This window comes from Mustela putorius, unplaced genomic scaffold (assembly GCF_011764305.1).
Source record: "Mustela putorius furo isolate JIRA1106 unplaced genomic scaffold, ASM1176430v1.1 tig00000594_pilon_pilon_pilon, whole genome shotgun sequence".
In the NCBI taxonomy this organism is placed as follows: domain Eukaryota; kingdom Metazoa; phylum Chordata; class Mammalia; order Carnivora; family Mustelidae; genus Mustela; species Mustela putorius.
This window is the reverse complement of record NW_025421427.1, coordinates 1,213,235-1,222,804: the sequence shown is the minus strand read 5'-3', so window position 1 is coordinate 1,222,804 and position 9,570 is coordinate 1,213,235. Positions and strand designations below refer to the sequence as shown.

General features: G+C 40.9%; 1 non-coding gene across 1 annotated transcript; it reads right to left on the bottom strand.

Moving 5' to 3' along the window:
- Positions 1-6,932: 6,932 nt before the first annotated feature.
- On the bottom strand, positions 6,933-7,014 carry TRNAS-AGA. The gene has a single exon. It is a non-coding gene; the product is annotated as a tRNA-Ser (tRNA).
- Positions 7,015-9,570: the final 2,556 nt, after the last annotated feature.

Genomic DNA, 9,570 nt, shown 5'->3' with positions numbered 1-9,570 from the left:
GTCTGGGTTATAAGAACATTATGTTTAACTTTTGTAGATATGGTGAAACATTTTTCCAAGCGGTTATACTAATGTATACAGAGAGAGAGAGAGAGAGCACAAGCAGGAGCAGGGGCAGAGGGAGGAGCAGATTTCCTTCCAAGCAGGGAGCCAGATGCAGAACTTGATCCCAGGTCCCTGGGATCATGACCTGAGCTGAAGGCAGACACTTGACCGACTGAGGCACCCAGGCATCCTCTGATTTATACTCCTACTAACAATGTGAAAAATGCTCCTACCATCCAATTTGTATTGTCAGAGTTTTACATTTTATCCATTCTCATTGGTGTACAGTGCTATCTAATTTTGGTTTTGGTTTGCATTCCTCTCATGACTAATAATGTTGAGTATATTTTCGTATGTTTATTGACCATTTTTATAAAGTGTCAAGTCTTTGGCCCATTTTCAAATTGGGTTGTCTATTTTTATTGATTTGTAGATTGTCTTTGTATACCTGAATATTAGTCCTATATATATATTTATATATTACATATATACCACAAATACCTCCTCCCATTCCATGGCTTGTGTTTTCCCTTTTTAAATGGTGTCTTTTGCAACCAATACATCCTTCATTTAAAGTATCTAGCTCATCAACCTCTCATTTTATGATTTAGGTTCTTTATGTTTTGTTTGAGAAATCTTTGTCTAGCCCAAACCTATGAAGATATTCTACACTTTTTCTCCTAGAAACTGGGTTGATTTTTCTTTCACATGATGGTTTTAGGTTTGTCATGAAATAGTTTTGTTTAGAATGTGATTGTACTGTGAAGTAGGAAGGCTTATTTTATTCTATCGAAATGTTGTATCATCATTTATTAAAAAGACCACCCTTGCTTGACTAAATTTACCTAAGGCCTGTTTTGTAAATTGGCAGCATAAGTCTTCTAGTCTAGTTTGTCTTCTTCAATATTGACTTGAATTTTCAAGTTCCTTTGCATTTCCCAATATAATATTTTAGAATTAGTTTCTACAAAAATACTTTCTGAGATTTTGATTGGGATTTCATTGACTCTATTGATCAATTTAAGAAGAACTGACCCAACACTATTGAGTCATCCCATGTAAAACCTGGCATAGCATTCTTTAGGTCTTCTTTAATTTATCCCAGTAATGTTTTGTTGGTTTTGTTTGTTTGTTTGTTTTTTCCTTTTTTTTTTTCAAAGATTTTATTTATTTTTTTGACAGAGAGAGATCACAAGTAGGCAGAGAGGCAGGCAGAGAGAGAGGGGGAAGCAGGCTCCCCACCGAGCAGAGAGCCCAATGTGGGGCTCGATCCCAGGACCCTGGGATCATGACCTGAGCCGAAAGCAGAGGCCTTAACCCACTGGGCCACCCAGGCACCCCTTTTGTTGGTTTTTAATGTATTCTTCTTGCAGTCATTTTTCAGACTTACTTCTAGGTAATGTTTATAATGTTTGGAAATGGAATTTAGAAAATTTTATTTTTTACTTGCTTATTGCTAAAATGTACTCATACATTTGATATTTTATATATTGACCACAAAGGCAATAACCTTCTAAATGGTAGCTAATAGTAAGTAACTAGATTCAGTTAACTAATTCCAATAGTTTTTAGATTCTTCTTAGTTTGGTACATTCATAATCAAGTTACCTTCTAATAACAAAGGCTTTATTCCCAATATTAATATCAATTATTCTTGTTTTATTTTGCGAGATTTTACTTTTAGCACCATGTTGAGTAGAAGAAATGATATAGTCATAGTCCCAAACTTGGGTTCATTGTAGGTTTTTTGGTTTTTTTTTTTGCTTTTAGTTAGACTAACACAATTCCCCTCTATTCAGCATTTTTTGAGTTTTTATCATGAATTGATGTTGAGTTTTATCAAATGTTTTTTTATATCTACTAAGATGATCACTTTGGTTCTTATATTCTATTGATGTGGTAAATTACATTTAAAAATGTTAGATCAGTCTTGACTTTCCAGAATAAATCCCGTTTGGTCATGATGTTTTAGATTTTTAAAAAATGTTTTATTTATTTATTTGACAGATGGAGATTACAAGTAGGCAGAGAGGCAAGCAGGGAGAGAGGGGGAAGCAGACTCCCCGCTGAGTAGAGAGCCCGATGTGGGGCTCGATCCCCAGGACCCTGAGATCATCACCCCAGCTGAAGGCAGAGGCTTTAACCCACTGAGCCACCCAGGCGCCCCTAGATTTTTTTTTTTAATGCTTGTTTTGATTTGCTAATATTTTAGTTAATGGTTTTGAGCTTATGTTTATAAGAGATATTGGCAAGTAATTTTCTGTTCTCGTAGTCTCTTTTCAGGTTTTATGTTGGTCTCATAAAATGAGTTGAAAGATGTTTTTCCATTCTCTGAAAGGGTTTCTGTAAGATTGATTTTATCTTTCTTTGCATAGGAGAAATCACAAGTGAATCTGTCTATGCTTTGAGAGGTTTATATGAGTGACTTTTTAAATTGTGGATTGAATATCTTAAGTATAGGACAATTGGGACTTCCTATTGCTTTTTGTGTCGGCTGTCGACTTTGTGCCGACTGAGTTTTTCGAGGAATGTACCCATTTCATTGAATGCTTCACATATACTGACATACAGGTATTCATAATAATGCGTTCTTGTTTTTAAAATATATTTACTTCATTGATTTTTCTCTGGCGTATGTTTGCTTTCCATTGATTGATTTTGGCACTTATTTTTGTATAGGTTTCTACTTTTTGCATTTAAATTCTCAGCATTTTAGGGCTTCCTGAGCCATTAAGTTAAAAAATTAAATCGCTTATTTTCAACCTTTCTCTTGTTCTAGTGCTTGCAGTTAAATGTAAAAATTTCCCTCTAAAAACAGCTTTAGCTACATAAGTCAAATGAGAATATACTGTACTTCATTACTAACCAACTCAAAAAATGTTTAAATTTCCAATGTATTCTCTTCTTTTACCCGTGGATTATATAGATGCTTTCTTTTCAAACATTCAGGGTTTACTGGTAGTCTTTCTGAAATATATAAGATTAAACCTTTGTTATAGTTGGTTTATGTTAATTTTTCTTTACTCTAAAGACCTAGCCATTACTCCTTTTGTGTGGTTCTTATGACCAGGGTTTGTCACTTACTGCTTAGCCTCTAAGTCCCAAATGACAGCCGATAGTGCTTATCCAGTTCCCTCTGACTGGGAAAGGCGTGACCTTTAAGGGTTTTCCCACAACTGTGCAGCTGCTGAATCCCTACAGCGTGTTATCAGTCTTAGAACTGCTCTTTCCTGCAGAGCTTTGGAATATCTTTTTGTATATGTGTAATTTAGGAATTAATCAGTGATGTTAGAAGAGTTTATACACAGAAGTTTGAGCTTCTCTGTGGTTCCCTCATCACTGGAGCGTGGTCCCTCAGGGTCCATGGACGTTGGTAGCCCCAGACTCTGAGGGTCTCCTCAGCCCAGTGTGTCTACTTCTTTGCACTATTCCAAAATGCTGCAAAATAGAACATGTCCTCAAGGGGAAGCCCTTGTGCACCTCATATCGTTTCCTTTCTCTCAAGAATTGTAGCCCTTTAAACTCTGCCTGCATTCATTGCTTATCAGTGCCTTCACAGTTCCTATCCATAAATATGATGAATCGTATTTCCTCCATAAAATAAGAATATTTTGTCTATGAAAAAAAGAAGTAAGAGACAAAGAAAATTCAGTGCTAGGTGAAAAGAAGGGGGTACCCTCCTCTGCAAACTAATGGCTGACATTGCTGTAGAGTAATACTACTATTTACTTATTTATTTATTATCAGAGAAAGCACATGCTGGGGGGTAGTGGCAGGCAGAGCAGAGGGAGAAGCAGTCTCCCCACTGCGAGGAGCCTGGGATCATGATCTGAGTTGAAGGCAGACACTTCACCAACTGGGCCACCTATTCATCCCTTAATAGTACTTTTTAAACTTCACTACCAAAAATTCATGACAGAATGCTAATTAATTTTAAAATAAAATTTCAGATTTATTCTTTTTTTAAAAAGATTTTATTTATTTATTTGACAGACAAAGATTACAAGTAGGCAGAGAGGCAGGCAGAGAGAGAGAGGAGAAAGCAGGCTCCCCACTGAGCAGAGAGCCTGACGAGAGGCTTGATCCCAGGACCCTGAGATCATGACCTGAGCTGAAAGCAGAGGATTTAACCCACTGAGCCACCCAGGCACCCCCAGATTTATTCTTTCATAATGGAAGGGTGTTCCTTCTTTCAAAAAACAGTGCTGTTTGGGTTTAACATGGTTCACAGAAATACAGACTTTAACATTTGTCCATTTGGTAGTTGGTCCCAGTACTGAGTGTCCGTCTAATTCAAACCTTATTCATCATTATAAAGGAGCAAAGAATGATTCAGATTTGGTCACATCTTTCCATGTTACAATTGTTGTTGTGGATTTTAGCACCATTTTGTTTTCATATATTAAAGGTAGTCAGTTATTATAAGATCAGTACCTGATACTTATTTTGTTTCATTTTTTTTATTAACATATAATGTATTATTAGCCCCAGGGATACAGGTCTGTGAATCATCAGACTTACACACTTCACAGCACTCAGCATAGCACATACCCTCCCCAGTATCCATATCCCAACCACCCTCTCCTTACCCCCTCCCCTGCAACAACCCTCAATTTGTTTTGTGAGATTAAGAGTCTCTTATGGTTTGTCTCCCTCCCAATCCCATCTTGTTTCATTTTTTCCCTCCCTATCCCCCCGACAACCCCTTCCCTACCTCTCAAATTCCTCATATCAGAGAAATCATATGATAATTGTCTTTCTCTGATTGACTGATTTCACTTAGCATAATGTCCTCTAGTTCCATCCACGTCATTGCAAATGGCAAGATTTCAGGTTTTTTCTTGGCTGCATAGTATTCCGTTGTGTGTGTGTGTGTGTGTGTGTGTGTGTGTATACCACATCTTTCTTATCTATTCATCTGTTGATAGACATATGGGTTTTCCCCCATAGTTTGGCTATTGTGGACATTGCTGCTATAAACATTTGGGTGCACGTGCCCCTTCGGATCCCTACATTTGTATCTTTATGGTAAATACCCAGCAGTGCGATTGCTGGGTTGTAGGGTAGCTCTATTTTCAGCTTTTTGAGGAACCTCCATACTGTGTTCTAGAGTGGCTGCAACAGCTTGCATTCCCACCAACAGTGTAGGAGGGTTTCCCTTTCTCTGCATCCTGGCCAACATCTGTGGTCTCTTGTTAATTTTAGCCATTCTGACTGGTGTGAGGTGGGATCTCACTGTGGTTTTGGTTTGTATTTTCCTGGTGGTTGATGATGTTGAGCATTTTTTCATGTGTTTGTTGGCCATTTGTATGTTTTCTTTGCAGAAATGTCTGTTCATGTCTTCTGCCCATTTCTTGATTGGATTATTTGTTCTTTGGGTGTTGAGTTTGGAAAGTTCTTTACAGGTTTTGGATACTAGCCCTTTTTCTGATATGTCATTTGTGAGTATCTTCTCCCATTCTGTCAGTTGTCTTGGTTTTGTTGACCATTTCTAAAGATAGTCAATTATTAAACAATGTTGTTTTAGGCATGTACTGTTTAGGTTTTTCATGTGTGTTACGAATTTCTTTGCTCACTCTAGCACTTTGCACCCATTCCTTCATCAATCCTAAATTCATCTTCCATAATTTACTCATTGCCCCTTTCATATCAGTGGTGCAAACTGTATATTTATGCTTTTAAATTTGAATGCATATAGTCTTTATTTGTGGTTTTATTCTTTTTTCTTTTAACTTTATTTTAAAATAATTTTGAAATAACTTCAGACTGACAGTGAAGTTACAAGAATATAAAGAATGTCTGATTACCTTCCATTCCCCAAATTTAGCATATTTAGCACCATTACTGTATTTTCTTTTTCTTTGTCCTATAAGAAAGTGTCCTATACACTTTTTTGGAAACCATAGGAGACTAAGTTTTAAAGGCATTCTTTTACATAACCAAAGAACAATTAATACATTCAGGAATTACCACTGATAAAAAAAATTATTTAATGTATGTGCTTTATTCAGATTTCACCAATTGTTCCAATAATGCCCTACAGCAAAAGAAAATCCCGGATCGTGTGTTGCGTTAAGATGTCTTTTTAAAATCTAAATATTTATTCTTTCCTTGTGTTTTCTAAAAGTGCTATTTTTTTAAAAAGATTTTTATTTATTTATTTGACACAGAGAATGAGAGATCATAAGTAGATAGAGAGGCAGGCAGAGAGAGAGGGGGGAAGCAGGCTCTCTGCTGAGCAGGGAGCCCGATGTGGGGCTCGACCCCAGGACCCTGAGACCATGACCTGAGCCGAAGGCAGATGCTTAACGAACTGAGCCACCCATGCGCCCCTAAAAGTGCTATTTTTGAGGAGTATAATTTAGTTATTTTGTAGAAAGCGCCTTTGTTTGAGTTTGTCTGAGGTTTCCTCGGATCAGATTCGGTGGAGAAATTTTTGAGCCCTACTGATACGTCACATCCGGAGGTAATTCTGATTGGCCGCTCCTGCCCACCACGTGGTCAGTGGCGTCTAGCTGGCACCGCCCCTGCGGGGAAGCCATTTTTTCCTTGGATTCTTGTCCACTCCGCGCTCACTGTGTATTCCGGGCCTGAACGCCAGGGGGCGCCACCCCTGTCCGGCTGGGGACCATCGGACCCTGCGGCTGCAGGGGGATGTCCCAGGGCCGAGCGCGGGCCTCTCCCCATCTCAGACCACACCGTGAGGCGCGAGGATGGCTGGGACTAATAGAAGGGGTGTGGCCGGCCTTTAAAGCTTCAGGCCGGAAAGAGGAAAAGAGGCCGTCGCGCGGGGAGGGAGTCCCGCGCTCTCAGGTACCCAACTCCAAGCGGCGCGCCAAGGTCTGTCTCGGAGAGGACTTCCAGGCGCCGGGCAGAGAAAAACACGCCGTAGTCGGCAGGATTCGAACCTGCGCGGGGAGACCCCAATGGATTTCTAGTCCATCGCCTTAACCACTCGGCCACGACTACTCAGCGATGGGCCGGTTCCTTAAAGTCCCTCCTAGAAACTGGCGTCGCTGGAGCCGCAGGCGGGGCGATCGCGGCCGCCCGCGCAGGACGCCGCGGTCTGAGACCGTAACGGGAACCCTACGGCGAGGGCGGCCGGCGGCACGAAGGTCCCCTCCCGCAGCGGGGGACCGCGGCCCTGCAGGGGGTTCTCCCAGCGGCGGCTGCGCGGACTCCCGAGGCCCCCGCTCCGGACCACCCCTGTCGCCTTTGTGCGCCGCAGCCGCGCTGCCGGGTGCTTCCTGGGGAGGCCAGGGCGCTGCCGCCCAGGGTCCCGGGGTCCCGGCTTTCCGGGCAGAGGGCAGGCCCGCGGCGGGGCTCGCGCAGCGGAGCCGCTCAGAAGCCGAGCTTGTCCACACTTGGCGCGTCCTCCGCCCTGGAGCCCGGCCACTTTCCAGGAGGAAGACGCCCGGCTGACTTGGGGCCCAGGCAGCAGCTCCGCAGGCGAGCCCGTGGTCTTTGCCCCCGTCCGGGGTTCCGATCTCCCAGTCGCAGGCTGCGGGTGACGGCGCGGGTTCCGATCTCCCAGTCGCAGGCTGCGGGTGACGGCGCTCCCCCGAGCCCTGCGCGCGAGCCTGGGTTTCTGTCTACCGCTCGGTTGGCGGTGCCAGTTTGAGAGAAGGGGAAACGCTGGCGAGGGGAGAAAGCACGCGGTGCACGGGGAGGGGAGGAACGGGCGGGCAAGCGCTTAGTGGGACAGCCTGCTCCGAAGGGATAGATGTGAGCTAGTTATTATCCATAATTTACACAGATCGCATACTCTTTATTGGGTGTACACATACACAATTACGCATTTTTCATGAATTTTCATCCCTTTCTGTTTTGTACTTGGCACCCTAAGTTGATTAAATGAGTTAATTCAGGTAAAGTATTCAGAGTTTGGTATCCAGTAAAAACTCAGTAAACCTTGGTTTTTATTTACTAAATTATGCCTTCTTTGTATATAGTGTTTTTTATTGGTGTGTCACACTTGATAGGATCAGTTACTATTTTACCTGTGGAGCTTCTGTATTGGCTTCCTGTGGTGCTTACATTTCATGTGCAGACCCAGTCACTAAAACTAATATAAAGGTACACACGCACATTTTTCTTATCCTCAATATATATTGAAAGCCTCATTAGTATAAGGTATGGCTACAAAAAATTCCAAATCATCAAATATTGCTTGTCTTTTGCTAAACAGTTCTTTTCTCAATTTCTTTTTAAAAATTTTTAAAAATTATTTTTTAACTTTTATTTTTACTACAGGCAGCAAGGAGAAATCAGGCTGCACCTTCTACACTTTGCTTGGCAACTTCATCACTAAATATTCAAGTTCATTTTTTATAAATTCTGTTTTCCACCCAACTATAGAGTACAATTCGGCCATGTTTCTTTCACTTTGCAACGGCAGTCACTTTTCTTCCCGTTTCTAGTTCCATGTCTCTCATTTCCTTCTGAAAACTTACCAGAGCACCTTTAACAATCCTGTTTTTTAATAACATACTTTTAAAAAGTGTTTTAGGTTTATAGATAAATTGAGCAGAAAGTATAAAGTTCCCATACATTCTGACTTCCCCCTTCCCCCACCACTTTTCCCTATTAACATCTTGCATTACTGTGGTACTTTTGTTACAATTGATGAGCCAATGTTGATAAATTATTAACTGAGGACCCCTAGTTTACATTAGGGGTTCACTCTGTGTCTTGTATATTCTATGGGTTTTAACAAATACATAGTGACGTATATCTAACATGACATTATCATGCAGAAATAGTTTCACTGCCCTAAAAACCCCTTTGTTCTGTCTGTTCATGCCCTCCTCCCCTCCTCCCACACCTTGCAACCATTGATCTTTGCTGTCTCCATAGTTTTGCCTTTTCCAGACTGTTATATGACTGGAATCATACAAAGTTTTTCAAATTCTTTCGCTCAGCAATATGCATTTAATGTTCTCTAGGGTGTTTTGGTAGCTCAATAGTTTATTTCTTTTCATTGCAGAATAATATTCCATTGTCCAGATGTACCATTGTTTATCCTTTCACCTATTGAAGGACATTTTGGTTGCTTTCAAGTTTTGGAAATCAGGTTTTTGTATGGACATAAGTTTTCAGCTCATTTGGGTACATGCCAAGGAGTGAGATTGCTAGATCATATTGTAAGAGTATGTTTAGTTTTATGAGAAACTGCGAACTGTCTCCCAAAGTACTCCCACCAGCAATGAATGAGAGATGCATTCTTAAACTCAGGAAATTGTTCATGCCTTTACTTAGGATACTAGTGTTACGGAGGTAAAAGTGAGAGTTTGGGACCAAATTACTAAATTCAAGTCCCAGCTTCCCCATATAGTGGCTATGTGATCGTGGGCAAGGCATTCAACTTATTTGTGCCTCAGCTTCCTTTATTGTAAAGCAGGAATTATAATACAGAAATAACTTTATTAGGTTGTTTTAGGAATTAAAAAAAAAAGTTGAAAGGCAAAAAGCAGTTGAAATAGTGCCTGGCATATAGAATGTTAAATCATAGCTGATTTCCTATGG